Source organism: Pelodiscus sinensis, chromosome 7 (assembly GCF_049634645.1).
Source record: "Pelodiscus sinensis isolate JC-2024 chromosome 7, ASM4963464v1, whole genome shotgun sequence".
NCBI lineage: Eukaryota > Metazoa > Chordata > Testudines > Trionychidae > Pelodiscus > Pelodiscus sinensis.
Genome location: NC_134717.1, coordinates 72099412 through 72123307, shown reverse-complemented (window position 1 = coordinate 72123307; position 23896 = coordinate 72099412). Strand labels below are relative to the sequence as shown.

Below are 23896 nucleotides of genomic sequence, written 5' to 3'. Positions count from 1 at the left end.
AAGTTTTCCATTAAAAGCATTTTCAGAAAAGCGCGTCTAGATTGGTAGGACGCTTTTCTGCAAAAGCACTTTTTGCGAAAAAGCGTCCGTAGCCAATCTAGACGCGGTTTTCCGCAAAAAAGCCCTGATCGCCATTTTCGCGATCGGGGCTTTTTTGCGGAAAACAGCACTGTGCTATTAACACTGGCCCTCTTGCACAAATAATTTGCGCAAGAGGGCTTTTGCCCGAACGGGAACAGCATAGTATTTCCGCAAGAACACTCATGATCTTACATGAGATCGTCAGTGTTCTTGCGGAAATTCAAATGGCCAGTGTAGACAGCTGGCAAGTTTTTCCGCAAAAGCAGATGATTTAGCAGAAAAACATGCCAGTCTAGACACAGCCCACATGTGTAATTCTGTATAGCAAAATATGGGACATTTTGATGAAAAACAGTTATTTTCTATTTAGAGCCTCTTCTTTGAATAGAATATCTTAGCCTTACTCTCATCTCATGGATTCATCAAAGGAATTTCTTTATACGTTAAATAGGACAATACATGTCTCATTTGATAATTATTTATCAGACAGAATTATAGATCTTGGATTGATTATATTTAACCATTTAATACACAAGTTCTGAGGCCTATTTCTGGTACAAACTTGTATTGGCTACAGTGAAGTTAATATTAGTAAGCATTGTGCATAGCATACTTAAACATGATTGGATGCTGAAGTTGGTATCCAATCAAACTCTTTCTTTCTCTTCCATATGAAATTTTTATTTTAAAAAAATCCACATGATAAAATAAGCTTTTTTTCAATCAAATATATTGATGGAAATTTTCAACCAGCCTTACTTCCATGTAAGACCCCAAAATATTTCTTCAGTGGCAAATAAGTGTTGTACAGGAATGCTGACATAAGCACCCCCCTTCAATTTTATGATGTTCACTGGTATTCCTGACAGTCAGGGGAATGAAACATCCATTTCACTTGCTGTCTCATGACAGGGCCATAACAAATCCAGATCAGAAGCTATTGCTGGTATGAGTTCTACTGTTCTTTAATATTTTATGTCTGGCACAAACAGTGCAGATTTCCTGATATACTGGTCTAACATAAACTGAGCTATCAGAGAATTTGCTCCATAAATAGCAAACTTTGTCTTTGTGGGCTATTTGACTCCCTGTCTCCTTAGTCCTCAATTGTTGTCATATGTCTGTTTCCTCCTTATGAGCACTTTGAGATTTACCAATCGATATATAAATGAGACTCTCTGGTTTCAGACTGCACAAATCACTCCACTAATGCCTCACTGTTTATTGTGTTGCTGCTAACTGCTCCCTTATGTTTCCTCTGATTGTTGTGACAACCTCCTTTATATGCACAAGATACGCCTGTGGCTTTGAAACATATAGCAATAACATAAACAACAGGCCACTCTGGGTTCATCGAAGGCTCGAGGGATGGCCTTGTGGATAAAGCACACAACTAAGAGCCAGGAGAAAGAGAGTGCAGAGCTCTTTTGCCAAGATTTCCAAAAGCCAAATCTTGGGGACCTCCGGTTTTCGGTGCCCAGCCCGAGGTGCCTTACAATGGGCTGAGTTTTCCTTAAGTGCCCGGCACCTGTTCTCCAAATGTCTTGCCATTTTAAGGGGTCTCAAACTGCACCCCCACAATGGAGCCACCCACCTGTAAGAGTTGCTTTTGGAAATTTTGGCAAGAAAAAAAAAGAATAAAGCACTAAATTGATTCCCAGATCCAAGCTCTGTGGTACCTTGCACATGCCAGGGATGGGTTCAGCTCCAGATTCAGGTTTATAGCAGCCTCGGGACCAGTCTGAACTGCCTGATTGCCAACAGCTACAGTGGGACAACGGTGAGTCAGGCCCTAGCTACGTGACTGCTAAACATGATTAAGAAATATTTTCTTTTTGGTCTAAATGAGGAATAAAATGTGTTTAAAAGCTGCCAGCTCCCTCTTCATTCATGCTCTTCACAATATTAAAAAGCCTTCAGCTTCTCCCCGAAAAGCTCATTGAGAAATCAGGAATACATATGTGGAATTAGTGGCATTAGGAGTATGGACAACTCAGCATTAAACACACAGAACCAAACATCCACACCATAGACCATTAGTCAGCTAGCACCTGAAACCTGCAACTTGTGGGATGAAGCCTTAGCCCCACTTTAACCTGCAGGAGTTTGTCATTGACAGCGGGGGAGGCAGGGGAGGAAAGGGGCAGGATTTCATCCATGCGAGCAGGATGATAAATTTTGATCATTTCCAGAACTATGCCATCAACCACCATTGTACAGGGAAAGAGAGAGAGAATAACTGCTGTAAATGCTGTATAGATTTGACCCTTTACAGAGAAAAATGCAAGAAGTGACTTCTTCATAGAGCTTTTAAGGCTAAAAACTTGACCTTCATTTCCAGGCACATAGCCGTGAACATAATTTTTCTGCAGTTCTTAAATCATAATTCCTAATGTGCTTGCCATTCATGCAAGAAAAATGTGTGTCCAGGTTTGAAAATAAATGGACCATGCAAAGGAGATCATTTGGATAGGGAGTTAAACAGGGACTATTAATCCAGTATATGAAAGAAAAACCTCAGCTAAAAGCACGGGAATATCAATGAGCCAATGGTAAAAACCAATTGTTGTTTGCTCAAGCAAGTTCTCAGTTCTGAATCCATATTTGGAGATGACATGTTATTCCACATGCAATAACTCCATAGGCGCTTGCAAACCATGGTCAGACAGGCGCTTCTGTGTTTGTGTGTGCAATGGAAGAGTCCAGCAGAACAGAAAAAAAAAACAGGATTTTATAGGCACAAGTGGATGCTTAATAAGATGAACAACTCCATGCTTCAAGGCTCTATTCAGCCCAAATTGACATTCACCATTGCTAGCTTCTTGAGTCTCAGGAGCCTTCCTTGACTGGCATTTGTCAGCCAGCAACTACATTTCAAGGGGTCAAATAGTCTCCGTGCCATTCAGTTCTTAAAGAGAGCTTAGCAAGGGGGTGAAGATTAATCCTAAAACCTGAGTGATTGCTACCTCTTTGTTCCACAGGCACTAAAAGATGAGGATTCCCTCCTATTGTCCTGTAAACAATGCTCACCAATAGCATCACCCATCAGACTGGTACTACAGAGGCCATGTGAAAGTTCTCCATTCTGCAAGGAGAAGGAACTCCTGACTTTGGCCCTCCACCATCCTGAAACCATGAAAGCCTCATCCGGCAGATTCCCAAATGCTGCATATGACAGGGAGGCCTGGGAATGGGGATTTGTGAACATATCAGTGAGGGGTAAAATCAGAGTGTCACTCTTTAAAGGATTATATCCAAAGGAAAGGTGGGGATGGAAGGATGTGCTCTAGATTTCCCTTGTTCATCATGTACAAAGGAGCCCTGAAAGCTTTAGCGATTAGTTTATAATGGTTTCTGTACTTTGGAAGCTCCATGAATATTAGATCTTGCAGTTTCCAGAGTTCTGTTTAGAGCAGACATAGGAGTGAATTGGAAAATAGAATAATAGAATCATAGTCTCCTAGGGATGGAAGAGACCTCAGAAGGTCATCAAGTCCAGCCCTCTGCCCAAAGCAGAACCAACCCCAGCTAAATCATCCCAGCCAGGGCTTTGTCAAGGCGGGACTTAAAAACCTCTAGGGATGGAGATTCCACAAAATTCTCAAGCCTTATTTGAAATATGTGGCTGTTAAATCTTTAACTGAGAGCTGGTTCCCTTTAACACTAATGACAATTACAATCCATCAAGTTTCACTTTCCTTGGTATTTTTGACACAATGATCTGACTATAGCTCCATTCGACCATCACCTTCCAGAAAACATAGAAAAAGGAAACAGGATGTGTAAGAGCCGGTTTTATAGTGCAGCACACAACAGTTGAAAAATAGTCAATTTTCTCTATCTCAATATATATATTTAAAAAAAAAACACGTTTCCTGACGGACAGCACTGATGTCGTCACGTCGTTCCGCATCCCGCCTGTTTCCTCCATCTTTCTCCCTCCTCCCCGACTCGAGCCAGACCTCTCTGCTTCCCCTCGCCACTTGGAATTGCTATTTTAAACCAAACCCCTATTCTCCTTCCTTCACCCCTACCCCACAGCGCTTTCAACCCCAAGAAACATGGCACAGTTGCTGGCAGACCCCCACATCACAGCCGTGACAACCCGGGGTGGGGGGGAGCACTGCTCAGGACAGCAGCCCAGGGACAGGCACTAGGAGCAGGGCTCCCAACTGGGCCTATATGCCAGCAGCGGGCTCTTGGGGGCTCCCCCACTGCCAGGTTCTTGGGGAGACGGAGCATGATGCCTGACCACCCAGAGTCAGGCTGCCCTGCAGAGACTCACCCCCTCCCCAGTGGCTGCATTTATCACAGCTGCCAGAGCACCCAGGGGGCCGCTACACCCACCTGTCTGCTCCTTCCTTTCCAATCCCAGGAGGCAGACAGGCGGCACTGGGCTCCGAGAGCAGGGCTGGGGCTGTGAGCGGCGCAGGAGGGACCCAATGGGGGAAAGGACAGCACCCTCCACGCTGCTGCTTTCCCTACCTCAGGAGGTTGCAGTGTCAGGAGCGCTGAGTGCACACGGCAATATCTGCACCTCACTGCATGCCACGTGGGGCGGGCAGGCACCTCAGTGCCTCCCCAGCTGCCAGGGTTAGAGCCAGGCCTGGGATGGGGTAGGTTAGGAGTCGGGGTGGGGGGGGGGAGAGAGAAAGGGCCTGATCTGGCAGGGATAGAGGGAGATGGGACCCAGGCTCATTGTGGAGGGGAGAGAAGAGGCCTAGGCTGGCACAGCAGGAGAGGGAGAAGGGGCCTGGGCTGGTAGTGGGGGAGGGAGAAAGGGCCCAGGATGGCCGGGCAGGGGAGAGCCAGGGTTGCCTACCCCCTGCAAGAGGGGGGTTGGCAAGAGTAGTGAGTAGGGGGCATAGCCCCCTAGTTTTAGTTATTTTGTTAAAAGACACAGAAATTTAAACCTACTAATACAGGATGAAGTTTAATAAAGAGAAATGCAAAGTGCTCCACTTAGGAAGGAACAATCAGTTCCATACATACAAGATGGGAAGCGACTGTCTAGGAAGGAGCATGGCGGAAAGGAATCTAGGGGTCATAGTGGACCACAAGTTGAATATGAGTCAACAGTGTGATGCTGTTGCAAAAAAAGCAAATATGATTCTAGGTTGTATCAACAGGTGTGTTGTAAGCAAAACTCGTGAAGTCATTCTGCCGCTCTACTCTGCACTAGTTAGGTCTCAGCTGGAGTACTGTGTCCAGTTCTGGGCGCCACATTTCAAGAAAGATGTGGAGAAATTGGAAAGGGTACAGAGAAGAGCGACAAGAATGATTAAAGGTCTAGAGAACATGACCTATGAAGCCAGGCTTCATGAACTGGGCTTGTTTAGTTTGGAAAAAAGAAGATTGAGGGGGGACATGATAGCGGTTTTCAAATATCTAAAAGGGTGTCACAAGGAGGAAGGAGAAAATTTGTTCCTCTTGGTTTCTGAGGACAGGACAAGGAGTAATGGGCTTAAAGTGCTGCAGGGGAGGTTTAGATTGGACATTAGGAAAAAATTCCTAACTGTCAGGGTGGTCAAATATTGGAATAAATTGCCAAGGGAGGTGGTGGAATCTCCCTCTCTGGAGATATTTAAGAACAGGTTAGATAGACATCTGTCAGGGATGGTGTAGACGGAGCTTGGTCCTGCCTTGAGGGCGGGGGGCTGGACTCGATGACCTCTTGAGGTCCCTTCCAGTCCTATTATTCTATGATTCTATGATTCTAAGTAACGAAAACCACCCACTTGCCTAGCATGCCCCTTCTCTTTCCTGTCTGCTCAGCCCCAGTCTACATCTGGAGCACAAATGAGAATTTGTTTGAGGAAGGCAAGTCAATATGCCTTGTTTCTTTATGCTGGAGCAAGCACAGGCTGTACCAAGCAGCTCACCTTCCTTGTGGGAAAAAAAAGACAAGGTCTAGGGGGGAAAAAACAAAGGCATAGTCTGTTTCAGCAGTTAAATGTGGCAGGAGCAGAGATATAGTATTCACCCACAGCTACTAAACATACCAAGGCAATATAAGCCTGTCGACATTTTGACTTGTAATACAATTAGCCTCACATTACTGCAAATGCAAAATGCATTTAAAAAAAACAAAGGCTTTAGAATTAAAAAGATAAAGAAAGGACTCGCTACAGTGTGCTCCCAGTAGCTGGCAATCACAGAAAATGAAGAGGCTAGAAGGTCTGCATGTTGTGAAAGAGTCTGCCACTCTCAGATGTTTCGGTACATAACCGATCATTATGACGCAGTGCTAACGAGAGAACATGTCTTTCGGTTTTGTGGCTTGAGCGGCCCTCAAAATATGGGCGCTCAAACTATTTTTTGATGAAAAAAATATTATTCCAAACACAGCTGCCATGTTAGTTTTGTAAATGACGATCATCTCTCTTCTTTTCCAGAGGTGCCACATTCCAACAAAGAAACGGAGGTTTCTGGATCTGGGAAAAAAACTATGCAAAAAGAGAAATGCTTGTGGTTCCCACTGTAAGATGCATAACCTCTCTCAGTAAGCTTGATTAAGTCTAAAGTCTCTCTGAGAACATATCATTTACATAGTAGGCCTGGAACAAAATTTGTATTCCTCCCCAAAGCAAAAGGAACCCTGGACACTATTTCAACCATTTGTGCTATTTAATGGTTCAAGGCCTAAGGAACCCAGCACAGTTGTCATAATTGGAGAGCATCTATATCAGTGTTTCTTAAACTGTGTTCTGAGAGGCAGTCAGAGGTGTGCTGTGGAGAACAGAGTTCAAAATGGCCGCTTTAAAGGGGCAGGCGACTTTTTTTTTTCTCAACAGCTTCCCCAACCTTTTTTTTTTTTTTTTTTCCCTCCACAAAAAAGCCTTGGTGTTCCCATTAAAAAAAATTGTTTGGCGTTCCTCAGTCCATATGCTGAGAAGGGGGGACCATCCCATCTCAATTTAACCTATAAACTAGTGAAATTACGTCTGACTGCAAGTGATGAGAAAAGAGGCGCTAATTACACCTTACATAGCAGCAGCCTGGCCTGTCATTTTGTCAGACTGGATTATGAGGTAAAAGATAAGACATCCTCATTCTGTTGTGAAACCCAACAGACTTGCATGACTGACAACAAGGAATACATTTCCTAGTCTATGAGCTGGCAAGCTGTGAATTAATTGGCAGTGTTTTAGTGAGCTAATTGACTTTACAGCACTGCATAACTGGACAGGTTTTTATTTTCTTCTAGGGGGAAAAAACAGCTACAGGGGAGATTTTTCCAAAGGCACAAATGAGAGTTAGAAACCTACTATCCAGTGTGCGTTGTGTGCCTATATCGAAGGTAGCAGGTTTGTTTTTGAGTTTCAACCCACCCATCCATGGCAGTATTTCTATTCATGCAAGAATGCTCCCCAAACTTGAAAGTTCCTATACGCCCATAACTAATAACAGGCCACATCAGATTAACCATGGAGAGAGTCACTGAAATCTATTACTCGTTTTAGATATGTAATACTCTATCTCAGCTACTGCTGAGGTAGCCAACCATGTGCCACAGAATCAATCGGTTGAGCTGACCCAGCTCTTCAGTGGTTCTCACAAGCAAACTTGTTTCATGTCAGCTCATGTTTCTGGTCTCCTATTCCAGGATAAATCATTTCCTAGGTCTGTGTGAATTACCATTTACAAAAAGTTGCTCTTATTTGTGATTGTCTTAATAAGGAGAATGTGGACAATGTGTTATGTGTGGCTCAGTGAAATGCACTGTGATTAGCCTATCCTAAATATATCAGGAAAGTTATACAGAATAGCAAGGCAGGGTGTGTGGGAAGATTTCGGCTAGTATCATTCAAAGGACATAGGTGACTTGAAGCTATGATTATCATCTTACTAGTATTAGTTATTACAGTAATGTCTAGAAGCCCTTGTCCATACCAGGGCCCCATAGTGCTAGACATCACATACACACAGAACTAAAACCTAGGCTCCTAATCCATATTTCAGCCCCTAACATTTTTCCTGATTGTTACCTCTGATCTAGGAGAATACTTAAGCATGTGTTTAAATCGGGGTTGGGCAATAAGGGGCCTACAGGCCAGCTGCGGCTCGCGAAGGTTACAACTTGCCCAAACCATCAGCAAGCTCACATCTCCTGAGGGCCTGTCCTGTGCCCCACCCACTAAGCCATTTCCAGCCCTCACAGGCTGTGTCTAGACTGGCATGATTTTCCGGAAATGCTTTTAACAGAAAAGTTTTCCGTTAAAAGCATTTTCGGAAAAGCGCGTCTAGATTGGCATGGACGCTTTTCTGCAAAAGCACTTTTTGTGGAAAAGCATCTGTGCCAATCTAGACGTGCTTGTCTGCAAAAAAGCCCCGATTGCCATTTTCGCGATTGGGGCTTTTTTGCGGAAAACAAATCTGAGCTGTCTACACTGGCCCTTTTGCGCAAAAGGACTTTTGGCCGAACGGGAGCAGCATAGTATTTCCGCAAGAAGCACTGATTTCAGACAGTAGGAAGTCAGTGCTTTTGCGGATATTCATGCGGCCAGTGTAGACAGCTGGCAAGTTTTTCCGGAAAAGCGGCTGATTTTCTGGAAAAACTGGCCAGTCTAGACACAGCCACAATGTTTCCATGAAATCTTTAAAGGAATAACTCCCATGAGACAGATACCATCACCTGAGCCTCACCGGCAGCCTTCAACACTGCTGCATTTGGCAGTTCAGACACACCAGGGGTGCGTCTAGACTACATGCCTCTGTCGGCAGAGGCATGTAGATTAGACAGATCGGCAGAGGGAAATGAAGCCGCGATTTAAATAATCGCAGCTTCATTTAAATTTAAATGGCTGCCCCGCTCTGCCAATCAGCTGTTTGTCGGCAGAGCGGGGCAGTCTAGACGTTCCCCTGTCGACAGAAAACTCTTTTGTCGACCGCCCCGGTAAACCTCATCCCACGAGGCATAACGGGGCGGACGACAAAAGGGTTTTCTGTCGACAGGGGAATGTCTAGACTGCCCCGCTCTGCCGACAAACAGCTGATCGGCAGAGCAGGGCAGCCATTTAAATTTAAATGAAGCCGCGATTATTTAAATCGCGGCTTCATTTCCCTCTGCCGATCTGTCTAATCTACATGCCTCTGCCGACAGAGGCATGTAGTCTAGACACAGCCCAGGACATGAAACTGACCAGAAACAGTGAATGACACTGACTAATCCACTCTCAAGGATGGGATAAATGCAATGAGCAAACACACAACACCAGCAGGAAACAGGTTTTAAACATCACCAATTTTGAAAAATATCTGGTGTGGTAGAAAGGCGGTGAATGTATTATACATGTTTGGGGACAGATTTAGCAGCAGGATCTGCCAGTACAAAGCAGCTGCAGACCCAGATTAGCTGGCTGATTGAACTGGGTTTCTGGTACATCTTTCAGTGTAAGAGACAGGAGGGGAGGCGCTGGGCAGTGTACCCAAACCCTGGCCCCCAGATCTGCCATGGCCAGGCAGCCAGTAGGTTCAAGGCATGCCACCAGTCCACAGACCAGTGGTTGGAAACTGCTGATATCGATAATTACCAAGCCCAAGTTCTGGTGCTCCAGGATCTCTGTCCTCCTGCTCCAAATGTCAGTGCTGCTCAAGTCATCCTTGTCCTCTTAAAAGAGCTGAGAGCTCTGGCACAGACAAGTGACTCACAGGTACTCACAGAGGAGGAAGTTGACCAGTGGCTTCCCCCAAAATCTGCACTGGGCAGGACCGTCCCAGCCCCTACATACCGCTAGGGACGAAGTCCCTCTCTACCCCACACTACCTCTGCTCTGCCCTCGGTGTAGTCCATGCTACCCTTCTCCAAGCCCCACCTTTGCTCCACCCCACTCTGTCTTTTCCCACACCTTCTCCACCCTCTCCCACCCCCATAGCTTCCCTTTCCAAAAGTCTTGCCCCCGGATTGGCACAACTCAGGGAATAAGTGGGGGGCCTGGCACAGGGGGTCCAGCCCCTGCACTCACCTTGGTGGTAGGAGCCACAGGAACCAGCAGCCTGCTGTGCACTGCTCCCCTGAGCCAGACCATTGACAGAGCGGAGCTAGCCGGGACCGGGTCGCTCTGCTACCCAGCACCACAGTGAAGGGGGACGGCCCCACTGGGAGAAGGCAGTGGAGTGAAGCAGGCTGCTGCATATGTCCCTCCACTTCCCATGGCTCATGCCACTGTGGGGAGTACACAGGGGCCTGACCCCTGCTGCTGGCCCCAGGTAATCCCCCAGCTGATCCCCCAGGTCACCCTTGCCCCTGAAGACTAATCCCCATATGGGGGACCTTCCCATCCATAGGACAATTGGGGTGGCTGCTGTGGGCCCTCCACCTCTCCAAAGCACAGGCCCTGGAACGGCCATCCTGAACCATCCTATGGCTGGGGCAGCTCTGGTACAGACATGCGCTCTTCAGCGTATTCACTTATAATCTAGAAAATGAGGTGAGTAGGGAGGTGGCGCGGTTTGCAGGGGATATAAAGATCTGCACACGTGTTAAGTCCAAAGTAGACTGCGAAGAGCTACAAAGAGATCTCACAAAGCTGGGTGGCTGGGCAAGAAAATGGCAAATGAAATTCAACGTTGAGAAATGTGAATTAATGCTCGGTGGAAAAGATAATCCCAGTTATACATATACAACAATGGGTTCTAAATTAGCTGCTACCACACCACAAGGATCATGGGCAATTCCCCGAAAGCTTCTACTCCTTGTGCAGCAGCAAGCACAAAGGCGATTGGCGTGTGGGATTATTAGGAAAGAGAGAGGAAATAAAGCAGAAAATCCCATTGTGCCGCTATATACGTCCACCGACCGCCTGCACCCAGAATATTCTGACCAGTCATGGGTGACACATTTCAAAAAGCAGACTGTAGAACTGGAAAAGATTCACAGAAGGGCAGATGCCTGGTACTAGGGGTCTAAAGAGGCTCTCAGGAACTAGCTGTTTAAATAATTATCATTGATCTGGAAGAAAATATGAAATCGCTGCTGGTGAAATTTGTGGGTGACAAAATATGAGCAGAGTGGTAAATAAGGCTGAGGCCAGGGCAGTGACATTGAGCAATCTGGATCCCTCGGGAAGCTGGACCAGTGTGAACAAAACAGATTTTCACAGAGCCAAATGCAATGCCCTACCCTCACCCCAAAGCATGCAGGCCCTGCCCCCAGGATTAGGAACTGTACCCAGGCAAGCAGTGCCTCGGAGATGGATTTAGGGGTCATGCTGGGCAACAGGAACTCCCAGCCGTGATGCTGGGGTGAATATGGCTAAAGCCATATAAGCAGAGGAATGAGTAGGGCAAGGAGGCTCCTGTGAGACTGAGATTGGATATTGCAGCCTGTTTTAGGGGCCACGTTTTTTAAAAGATGTTGAAAAATTGAAAATGGAGCAGCAAAGAGCCCAATGAGGGCTAAAGAAAGTGGAATGAGTCAGGGGAAACCGCTCAGACATCCAAAGAGGCTAGCCCAGGGTCAGGACCCAGCCTTAAAAGGGAGTGGGTGTGGCAGTGACATCACAAAGGCCTGTTGCAGGATCTCAGCCTATTGGGGGACAGTGGTGGGAAGGCGGTGACCTCATACAGAGATCCTGACATCAGCCAGGCAGGAAAGAGCTGCCAGGCAGGGGCAAACTCAGAGACTCCTGTGGCTTTGCAGCAGCAAGGCTCCTTCTGAAGGTCTCTCTCCTTGAGGACGGAGAACGAGGATTAATGTACGTGAGCACAAGGACGAACCGTGTCAAAGTTTTCTCTTTGCTCGCTACTGATTTGTAGTCCCTGCTTAGAAGGTAAGAATCTCAGAAAGGTTTGGAACCTGTTCAGTCTGAGCCACCTGGTACCAGCTGAATTCTAGGCATAGAAATCAGTACATCAAGGTGATTTGATTTCCTACCAAGGACTTTGTCCCTTAGAATCGCTGGGGGCACCAGAGGTTTGTCCTGTTAGGCTTCCCTTTTCCCCCTTCCCTCCCTCTTTCTCTTCTCCTGCTTCTTTTCTCCCTTTTCCTTTCCTCCCAGCCTCCCCCAAGAAGGGGGGTTGCTGTCATAAAGAAGTGGGGCTGGAATAGTGATCGGAGACTGATCTCCTCCAGTGGTGAACGTTCTGCTGAGTCCCCATCCACCTCCCAGCTCCCAAAGTCCCAATGCTGATTGGCCAAGCAGGAGGCTATTGACAGGGAAGACCACACAAGTCACAAGCAATCATCTATTAGATTGTTTGTGCTGCTTCTCTGCAATTATCGTCTCTCGTAGTTCCTGCTTCTCTCTAATATGCCCATTCTTCTCAAATGCTTGCTGAGTCATGCCTATGAACAATTGTCCGTCTGTAGCTCATTTGAGTCACTTTATCCTGATAAATCAATGAGTCCCAAGGAGCTGCTAGGGGCAGGGCATCAGCTTTGCAAGGGAGAGGTAAGTGCAGCAGTGACATCACAAAGGCTTATTGGAGAAAGGTGGTGGGAAGCTGGTGACCTCACAGAGGGACCCTGACATCAGGAGGACAGAGGTGCAATGTCAGAGACACCCCTCATCCTTATGGCTTTGTGGAAGGCCATCTCACAGAGGTGGGGCTGGAATAGTGCTCTGAGACTGATCCTTTCTTGTGATGACCTGGGGCATCTGCTGAGATCTCTCAGCCTCCCATTTCTCAGAGTCTTGAGGCTGATTGGTTGAGCAGGGGGCTATTGACAAGGAGGAGTTGCTGGCAAAGTCTCCAGCCATAAAGAGGCTCTAGTATATCTTGGAGGTGAGTGTGGTCAGGAAGGGCAGGGGGCAGTTTTACTTTAGCACTTGGGAGAACTGGAAAGGAGAGACTGGAAATCCATTTCCCAGCCTGTTCTCCTAGACTGAACCCCAGTGGGCCACCCTTGGTCAGGGCATTTGGGGCAGTGCTATGTTGGGTCCTTCCTCCTTTAGACACGGGGGAAGGAGCTAGAACATCAGTTCAGGGCCCTGGCTGGCTTTGGCAGTGAGAGCCTGAAATCCCCCGCCCCATGCCCAACAGAAGAGTCATAGACTCCTTCCTAGAGAACTAGGCGGCCCAAAGGGAATCAGCTCTTCTCTCTTTCTGGCATGCAGATTCCATGTCCTCACAGTCATTCCCTTCCTCTGACCCAGGGCTTTCAAGCCAACAACAGGCAAGGGGGAGTCTGTCTGCGTCCCGATGAGCTGTTGGTGAATCAGGAGTTCAGAAAGGATGGAACCAGCCCAGACAGTGAACATTGTCCCAGTCCAGAGAGACAAAGACAATCGATGACAATCCCTTTCTCAAGCCCCATGATCAATGAATCAGATCCACCTTAAGCACAATGTCTCAGTCCCAGGGAGGGGCGCAGGCTCATTTCTACAGCATGCACACTGCTCTATTTTTCCTGTCCTGCCGCTTTCCCCAGTTTTTGTCAACGTCTGCATCAGGTCCAGGTGTGCCAGGCTTAGCTACAACTGTCCATCAGGGACCCAGTCAAGGACTGACTGGCTGGCCAGGGAGCGATTTACCAGGTCTACAAAACTGCTGCTATGCCAGAGTGAGAAAATGGGACCCAGTAGAAAAGCCACACTGCAGAAGTCAGGCAACGGGACCCCTGAAGAAACGATCCACCTTCCCTCTGAGACTGTCTGCCATGGGGTAATGGGCACCCTCTTGAAACTTGCCAAATACGCTGAGATTGGCCCCAGTTGGAGGACGAGTCTGTTTCTCTCCTCCCCCTCTACACCATTTAGAATCAAGCCCCTTCCCCAGGCACCGAGGATACTTTACCCATTGTAAGGAGCTCTGCTATTCTGTGGGGTCAGAGATGCAACCCAATGGGGATGGAAGAACCCAGCCTCCCAAAACAGACAGAGAAATCTGACAATGAGAAGCTGCTAAGGAACAGTTGTCAGAAGCAAATGAAGGAAATGGAGGCAGGAGCGCCTCCGACATGGGGTGGGGAGTCTGATACTGGTGGTCCCGAGAGGAAGACAAGTCTGTCCCAGGGTGTCCTGGGGGAATCCAAGTCTCTGACACACCCTTGTTCCCTTGAGACAGGAGGACAGCAGCATCCTGCTGATGCACCATCTCCACTTTCCATCTGCCTCCTTTCCTTGCGTGCTACCACTGGCAGTGGCCTTGCCTTCTATGTGGTGTTGTTGGGAATTGGTGGCAGCTAGTCAGGTACTTGGCTTCGGTGGCAACCCCGCCTCCAGCAGCAACGCAGGGGGCATGCAGCATGGTCTGCTACTGACACCCCTCCTTCTGCAACGCTGCTGGGGGCAGTGCTGCTTTCCACATGGAGGGGCTGGAGAGTGGCTGTTACTGGGAGAAGAGCCAGCTCAGAAGTCAACGCCACTGCCAGCAGCAGCACAGAAGGAAGGGTGGTGTAGTATGGTATCGCCTCTCTTCCAGCTGCACTGCTGCTGGTGGCGGCCTACAGGGACACGAGCCAGTGAGCTGGATCTCACAGGAAGAGGGACCCCTATTTCAGTGAAGTAATTCTTCTGCCCGGCAGCCCTGACTTTTGAATCCCTCAATACTGCCCACCACTGCAGAGAGAAATCTGCCACCATAACAGCTACAGACAGTGTAAAGGCTGCTGCTGTAAAACTCAGCTATTTGGGCTGGAGATATTTTTTTTTCCACTGGCAGCATCTTACTTCCTTAGATGCTCCAAAGGCATGAGAGCTCGTAGGTCATAAATCAGCCATTCAGGTTTACTACAGGCTTGTGTGACTGTGGGCTTGGCTTATTCATCAGAATGCCAATTTAACTGCACTCACTAATGCCTTAGTATTTACTGGGCTGAGAACCAATTCCTGGGCAAATTCCTCAGCAGATGCATAGACCCTTTTATAGTGATTGAAACAAATAGTGTCTCATGATTAATCTTGGAAATATTTAAATAGGTTGAGGTTGGCTTGCCTCATGGCCTTGCTCCCTCCATGATCATAATGCATTGTCATAACCACAGCTTGAATTCATCTCCTACCTTGTGAGTTTTAATGATGGATTCAATAGTAATCAAATGGCAGCTGGTGTACCATGAAAATTACACTGCACAAAAACAAAGTGCGGTTTAACCTTCAAAGGGCAATGCAGGACCTACCTACGTGGTGTTAATCTTCAGCTCACGATTAAAGACTTTGCCCGGTAACTTTAATTACAGCGCTTCTCTTGGAAGTGAGGCATTGGACAGCAGCGGTGGCGCAGAGAAGTCTGGTGCTGAAGTGCTACATCACTGTTGATAGAATAAGAACAAAAGCCCTGTTTATGAAAACCACATTACAGTGCAAGGTGAAAATGCAACTGGGCTCATTCCTTTTCTAAAACTAGATGTATCGTGTTTATTACAAGTCCATTAAGAATCATTTGAGAATGCTCAGTACAAAGGCCAGTCCCAGCTCTCAAGTGCAAAGGGGACTCAGCAGGAACCTCAGTTAGCCCTCTGCATCCTCCATAGCACATAGGGGACAGGTGATGGGGAAAACATATCTTTGGGACAGGGACAGGGACAGGTGATTTCCCTGAGAAAACAAGGAGGATTTAAGCTTGGGGGGGGGGGGGATTTATTGGATCCCTCTACTTGTCACAAGTTGATTAGAGAGGTGGATTCTTTAGAAGGGTGGGGCAGTAGATTATGGTAGATCATGAGCTCAGAGACTGGTGTGATCTTAGCTCCATCTTGAGAAGAGGCTGGTGACAAGGTCTGGTCTCCCCTGAAGAGCAGGATTTTATGTAACACCAATTAGCACAGACCAATACAAGTCCTGCTGCAAGGTGATTGGTCTCCTTCTGGTCCTGCAGGAAACGGAGTCTCTGCCACTAGCTTTGAAACCAGAAGACACCGTACTCGGGACAGCTGCACTTTTCGATGCGCCTCACTGACAACTACAAGGAATTAAAGGTAAACAATGTTTTTTCTGTTAGGACATGAAAAGGGTCATTTCCACATGACAGGACGCAGCAAGTGGGGCTATATAGGTGTAGGGAAAGGATGCATTTTATTATAGAGGATATTAAGAAACTCGTAATAAAGATCAATACAAAGTCTATATAGCACAGGCATGGTGGCAAGCACCTGTGATTCCCACCTACTTGGGAGGCTGAGGCTGGCAGATTGCTCATGGGTTCTGGGCTGAAGTGTGCCGTGTTGATTGAGTGTCGGGTGCCAGAACCGCACGAAGGATGCACTTTGATTGGCACACTCTCTGTGAGGGCTGAAGGACCGATTGGTCTACGTGACAAAGCCTGCACAGACCCAATGTTCCTGCAGGGTTTTGACCTTCTGAAGCCGCAGAGGCTCTCAGGGGATGGGAATCTCTATTACCAGACGAGCAAGCTCTACTGCAGCAGCCTATGCTATGGGTACAGCTCCCAATGGCAGTCTTTCCACTGATGTCAATAGCAGATGCAGTTGACCATATATGCATTGCCAAACTGAGAGAAATTACCAAAAGGAAACAAGAAACATGAGCTGCAAAGAGGAGAATGGGGTTATTTAAATCTTTCCATTTCAAGAATTAGACATGTTATAGTATCACAGGGAGAGAAACTATCAGGGTTTTAACATTTTGAAATCAGAACAAAAACCACTCCAGTCTGCCTGTAACCCTTTCCCAGGTCATAGAATCATAGAATCCTAGGGATGGAAGAGACCTCAGAAGGTCATCGAGTCCAACCCCCTGCTCTAGGCAGGACCAACCCCAACTAAATCACCCCAGCCAGGGTTTGTCAAGCCAGGACTTAAAAGCTTCTAGGGATGGAAATTCCACCACGTCCCTAGGGAACCCATCCCAGTGCTTCACCACCCTTCTGGTGAAATAGTTTTTCCTAATATCCAACCTGGACCTCTCCCACCACAACTTGAGACCATTGCTCCTTGTTCTGCCATCCATCACTACTGAGAACAGTCTTTCTCCATCCTCTTTGGAACCTCCCTTCAGGAAGTTAAAGGCTGCTATCAAATCCCCCCCCCCCTTCTCTTCTCTTCTGCAGACTAAACAAGCCCAAATCCTTCACCCACTCATTATAGGTCATGTGCTCCAACCCCCTCATCATTTTTGTTTCCCTTCACTGGACCCTCTCCAATGCATCCATCCACATCCTTTATGTACTGGGGGCCACAGAATTGGATGCAATACTTCAGATGTGGCCTCATCAGTGCCAAATAAAGGGGAATAATCACTTCTCTAGGGCTGTGTCTAGACTGCAGGGTTTTTTTCGAAAAAAGTAGCCTTTTTTCGAAAAAACTTCACCTGCGTCCAGACTACAGTTGCGTTCTTTCGAAATTAAATCGAAAGAACGCGGCTTTTCTTTCGATGGCGGAAAACCTCATTTCACGAGGAAGAACGCCTTTTTTCAAAAGTGCTCTTTCGAAAAAAGGCGTTCTTGAATGCAAACAGGGCTTTTTTGAAAGAGAGCATCCAGACTGCCTGGGTGCTCTCTTTCGAAAAAGCGGCTTGCTTTTTCGAAAGTACTGCTTGCAGTCTAGACACTCTTTTTTGAAAGAAGCTTTTTCGAAAGTATCTTTCGAAAAAGCCTCTTTCGAAAGAGGCTTGCAGTCTAGACATAGCCTAGTTCTCCTAGCAATGTTCATCCTAATTCACCCTAATAATCTATTAGTTTTCTTGGCTACAAGGGCACATTGTTGACTCATATCCAGCATCTCAGCCACTGTAATCCCCAGGTCCTTTTCTGCTGAACTGCTACTTAGCTAGTCGGTCCCCAGCCTATAACAATGCTAAGGATCCTTCCATCCCAAGTGCAGGACTCTGTACTTGTCCTTGCTGAATCTTATCAGATTTCTTTTGGCCCAATCCTCCAATTTGTCTAGGTCATTCTGGACCCTATCCCTACCCTACAACATATCTACCTCTGAAGAAACTTGATCTGAGGAAGTGGGTCTGGCCCACGAAAGCTCATCATCTAATAAACCATCTTGTTAGTCTTTAAAGTGCTACATTGTCCTGCATTTTGCTTCAACTACCCCAGACTAACACGGCTACATTTCTATCACTATCCTTCTACATTAGTCATCCTTGAATTTTCTGAAGGTGCAATCCATCCCTCATCCAGGTCATTCATGAAGATGCTGAACAAAACCAGCCTTAGAACTGATCCTTGGGGCACTCTACTTAATACCAACTACCAATCAGACTCTCAGCCGTTGATCACTACCCGTTGGGCCTGACAATCTAGTCAGCTTTCTACCCACTTTACAGTCCATTCATCCAAGCCATACTTCCTAAACTTGAGGAAAGAATACTGTGGGAGACCATCTCAAAAGCTTTGCTAAAGTCAAGGTTTATCATGTCCACCACCTTCCCCATCTTTGCTCTTGATGAATCCATTTGACTATTCCTGATTACTTTTCTCTCTTCCAAGTGCTTCAGGGTGGATTCCTTGAGAATTTCCTCCATGATTTTTCTGGGGACTGAGGTAAGGCTGACTGGTCTGTAGTTCCCTGGATTGTCGTTCTTCCCTTTCATAAAGATGGGCACTACATTTGCCTTTTTCCAATCATCCGGGACCTCCTCCTCTTCCTCAAGTCTTAGTGTGATATTTCCCAGGGATCATGCATTGGCTCTGAAGATGCCCCTGTGCATCACTTTTTCCAGGGACTGAGGTGAGGCTGACTGGTCTACCCTTTTTAAAAAATGCCTTTGCTTGCATTCACTCTCCACACTGTTTTATTAAACCTAACTTTGCATGTGTATTCCCTGAAAGTCTAGCCACTTTTGTTCCATTAGCCCTGTGAAGTGGTGGGTTCTGATCTCCCTTTGTCAGTTACACAATTCTCTCTCTCCCCTTCCCTCTCCTGAGCATTTGGGACCCCAGGCAGACTGCCTCTGACACTCTACATGAAAGTGGCTGCTAAATTCCCATTGGAAAGGTGAAAACTCCATTCTGCCAGACGACAGCAGATGCACACAGTCCACTTCTTCCCAATTTCTGCGCTGAGTGCGTAGCTGACACATGGAGCCCTTTTATTTCATAACAGCGTGTATTAATTCTCAAATAATTCGTTTAACAAAAGAACATATTTGCTTTACCACCTAATACCTGTCACCGTCTGCTGATTTATGAGTTGGCTTTCATATGGACAAATGTCTCCACTTGGAGAAATCACATAAGTAAAAACTGTACGTATTAAAAGCCAGGCTCTACAGCCCCAGCCCTGCAAGGGCTACTGTTGAAAGTAGAAGGGGAAAGCATTCAGCACTTGGCAGGACATAGTCCAAACTGAGATGGAGGAGAAGCCAGGAGGAAAAGCGATGCCATTGGCTGGCTGGAGACAGGTTGGCGCATACCCTCCCTTTCAAGGCTTGTACTTTGACAATGCTTGTGTGCAGTGAGGCCAGTTACGGTGTCTATAAGCAGGAAGTTTACTTGGCTGAAGTATCTTGAGAGCAGACAGAAACAGCCTTGGCAGGGATGTTTTTGCAACATCCCTCAAGAGAGAGAAGAAGGCCAGGGCTGGCAACTTCAAACCCTGCTGCTTCGCACTAGAGCTCTGAGGTACAAAACGGCAAATGGAGATGAAAGCGAAAGGGTTTCCAGTCACTAAGGATGAAAAGCGCTTGCACTCTGCTTGAGTTCAGCTGAGAACGTAGGCTCAGGCTAGTCTCCTCGGTTCAGTTTAAGTTTGTACACCTGGCAATGCCCCCCTTTTAGCAAGTCAAGTCTCTGTTACAGGAGCCGCTTGCCACTAAATCACCTTTTCCTGGCAGCTCTGGGGATTAGCTCCTTCCAAGTGCCGCACCCTCCTCTGGTAGTCTCTCAAGCAATCATCCGGGAGCTACAGCTTCCCATTTGGAACTTGGTGGCCAGATTACTCTGGGCCTCTTCTTCAAGGTCAAACTGTCCCAGGCAATCTAGTCTCTGCTGCTTGGTCAATGCAGCATCCTAGTAGCTGGTAGAGGAACCCAGGCCCATCCTCTACTCCAGGTTCCAGTTCAGGTACCCTCTCTTCGGCAGCCAAGACTGCACTATCCCATGCTTTGCTGGTTTTCCCCACAGCCTTTCCCTACCGTTCCAGCTCTCCCCTGACACTCTGGCTTTGCCAGCCCCAGATCCCTGCTCCCAGCAGGTAACTGGCGGCTATTCACTGCTCTAAACCCAGATACATCTCCCAGGAAGTGAGAGTAAACTACTACCCTGCCCTGCTGGTTCTAGCTGCTCTCAGCTTCATACAGGACCCTCCTGTTCTTGTGCATCTGAGTGCTTGTCTCCACTATAGGTGGATCGACACTGCAGCTTTCGATCCACCGGCCATCCATTCAGCGAGTCTAGTTAAGACCCACTAAATTGACCGCCGATCACTCTCTTGTCAACTCCGGTACTCCAGCAGAACGAGGAGATTAAGGGGAGTCACTGGGAGAGTTTTTTCTGTCAACCCCCGCCACACACACACACACACACACACGGTGCAGACCCTGTGGAAAGTAGATCTTAGCTACATCTATTTGAGTTATGCTACCAACGTTACTCAAATTTGGTAGATCATATCAACCTGTCTTTGTAGTGTTGACCTGCACTGAGCTCCTCTGATTAATCTCTGCTTCTTGGATCCTCCTCCAGGTGTAGCCTGGGTAGTAAAATTGGTCACCCTAGACACCTTATCCCCTTCCAGTCTTGTGTGGGGTGGACTCCCCATCCAGCTTCCCATATGGGCCAATGCTAGAGCTGGGGAAATTCTGCCAGAAATTATTTCCCAATATTTCATTTATATTCTTATACATTGATAAGGTTGTGTAGCCTGTGAGTTGAGTGAAATTCATGCTCTTGCAGAGACATCAATTAAGATCTCAACTTTTTACCTGCTATCTGAGTGATTCATTGTAAGGTTTTTGCTGGCAATGTTCACTGGAACAATGACTATCGAGTAAACGTCGCCGCTGTATGGCTGTACACAACCTTTAAATTTATAGCCACAAGTGTTCACACTCTCAACCAGATTGTAAGAGAGACGTTTGTCAAAGAGAAACACCAAATGTCCTCTGCATCCGGACAGAGCAGTTTGACTTTAAAATTGACTATTCAAAGCAACATGCACAGCTAACCAGAGACGAACACAGTTTGGCATAAAACATTTTAATCGTTTTAAATAGAAATTGAGATCCATTCACAAATTGTAACCAAGACTAGTAGTTCAGAATACATGGTTCAGTATGGATGTGCAAAGCATCAAGCAGCCCATGCAATCATGGCTGTGGGATAAGAGATCAACCCAGGACATGTTTAATGGATGTCCTCTTAACAAAAACAGAAGTAGTTTTAAATCACAAGTCTAGGAAGGCCACGGAAGCAACTTCACCTAAGCTGTCCATTTGTGTGCTCCAAGCAGCACAGAATTTTACTCCAGATTTTCAACGGTTCTCAGCTGCCAGCAACTCCACTGATGATACTAATGCTCAGATTTTTAAAAGACGCTTATGTCCAACCTACACAGATCTTCTAAAATCCTGGCCACTGTGCTGGTATCTGACAAGGAGCAGAATTCTTTTTACAATCTCAGACAGATACACTTCTATTAAAATTTCTCGTCAAATATTTTTACAGAAGACGACAGTTCCTGCCTGCCTTCCCTGGAATGAACTGGTAGCAGTAAGTGAACAAAGAACGTGTTGAAAGTTAAGGGCAAACACTTGCTCTCCTCAAGCATTTTACTCACATGAGTAGCGCACCACAAATCTGCAGATGTGGATGTAGGCAGGCCATTTTTGTGGATACGGATGCGGATTTTGTATCTAGAACCCAGCAAATTTTTAGATATCTGCTTTATATCCATGGGTATCCGTATCTGCAGATGTGGATGCTGATATCCGTGGCTCATTTTTGCAGCTACAGAAGCAGATACAAACATTGTATCCGCTCAGGGCTCTAAACACGGGTAATCTCATTGAACTGAATGGGACTCTGGAAGCCACATTCTTTGCGGGATCAGGCCCTAAATAATTTGATTTACTCTGCATCCAGGTTAAAATTTGGCCCATTTTCTCTCATGTTGCCACCCTTCTTTTAAAACCTTTGAGTGAGGTAAAAGCATTATATAAAAGACTAACTGCAAAGAACTCTCTTTCCTTACAGTTTCAAGATGTGAAATGAGAGACTGAGATCTGGCAGCAAGTTCAGAAGCGAAGCATCCACGTTCTTTTCCGGTTTATCTGAACAACATGACCAGCAACATGCTTTGCTTGTGTTCATTTTCGTTTGGCAGGCAAGACAAAAGGGTGCCTGCGTTTTCATCCAAAGCTGTAATGCAGAAATAGCCAGAAAATCAGTGTAAGCAGAAGAAGGGGCAAGTGCCTACAGCCCCCAGGCAAGTCCCAGTTGATGCTTGAAACACGACCATTTCATTTTGCAAAGGATAACTTGGCCAGAGGAACGCAAGGGAGGAAGCAACACATTTTGCTCTGCTTAAGAGCGTCCCAATGTGCATGCCATGAGGCTTTCTTTTCTTTTGTTGTTGTTGTCTTCATTAAGCTGTGGACATCTGTCTGCTTTTTTGCTTTCTGAAACATTTGTAATTCAAACCAGTTGCATGCACACTTGCACGATCCATGAGAGACTACTGGAGAAAATGGAGTTGAACCCTATCAATAAACACAGCAGGGAGAGAGCAATTAGGGCTCGGAAGCAATTAGTGCCCTGATGTTCTTCAGCAGCAGTAGCACAGAGGTGCTCGGCACAAGTGCATGTCCCTCGTGAGGCTAGCACTCCTTGTTCCCTCATGTCACCTCTCCTGAAGGGACAATTAACAATGCTGTGGTGCCCAGTCAATGCAGGGGCACCCATGGAGAGGCAGGAAATTCAATGCCGACAACAAAATACAAAGACTCATACGTTTATAAGACAAGTTTTCCCCTTAGAATTGGAGAAACGTCTCCGTCCCTTGCTATTGGCCTGTAGCTTTCTTTTAAGTAAGCAAAGCAGCTCTAGCATCGCAGAACAGGCCTGGGAGAACAAGCAGAGGGAAAGTCTTTGGAAACTACTAAAAGGCCAGTGAAGGCGAAAGAACCAAGCCAAGCCAATATGATTTCTGTCTGCAGCTAGTGTAGCTTTATGTTCAGCTCCAGCCACATCCTTCAGCAAAGAAGTGACCGTATTCAATCTGGTATGCCTAGCTCCAGAGCTGCCCCATAGCTACACCCAGGGCCATCTTCAGGACGTATGGGGCCCTACATAATGCTATTAAATTGGTGCCCCAATGGCAGCCCAGGAGGGGTGATGAACTTTGAGAGATGTGATTTTATAGTTGTCAGCAACACGCTAATGAAATCGTTTTAAAGCAAATTTCAAACTCAGGTCCTGCAAATTACCACAGTCAATTCAGAGACTGACAGTGTGTGCCTGAGGTTGGCAAATGCCTGTTAAATGGCTTTATTACCACTTGAATGGCCCTTTCCCAGAATCAATGTTCTGCTAAAAGTGAAAAAACCTGCCAGATCTATTAAGTGTACTAGATCCTCTACAGAGGAAGCAGAGCCACAGAACAGGGATAGGAAAAGGTGGATGGATGGACATTAAGACCCAGTGATGCCCCAAATTTTCAGGTGCCCTACCCAACTGCATATTCTGCATATGGGTAAAGACCACTAGAGAGAATACTAGAGAAATCATGTACAAACAGCTGTTTGTAGAATACAGGCAGTCTCCGGGTTACGTACAAGATAGGGACTGTAGGTTTGTTCTTAAGTTGAATTTGTATGTAAGTCGGAACTGGTACATATTGTAGGGGAAACTCTAGCCAAACATTTCTCCAGAGCTCAGTTTTATTCTCCCACACCTCCCTTCCCTCAGTCCTTTATTCTCAAGCTGAGGTGTCTGCTGAGAAAAGCCGCTCCGCGTCTCCCTGGTC

The 23896-nt window shown here is 46.6% G+C and overlaps 1 long non-coding RNA gene across 4 annotated transcripts; it reads left to right on the top strand.

Annotated features, from left to right (window-relative positions):
- The first annotated feature begins 11714 nt into the window (after window positions 1-11714).
- LOC112544927 (uncharacterized) lies at window positions 11715-22222 on the top strand. 4 transcript variants are annotated; one of them, XR_003088307.2, is made up of 4 exons: window positions 11715-11852; window positions 15203-15330; window positions 15841-15940; window positions 22126-22222. It is a non-coding gene; the product is annotated as an uncharacterized LOC112544927 (long non-coding RNA). The 4 variants fall into 4 exon arrangements; XR_003088306.2 differs by lacking the exon at window positions 11715-11852 and adding an exon at window positions 12760-12807; XR_012905402.1 differs by lacking the exon at window positions 11715-11852 and adding an exon at window positions 13548-13686.
- The last annotated feature ends 1674 nt before the right edge of the window (window positions 22223-23896 follow it).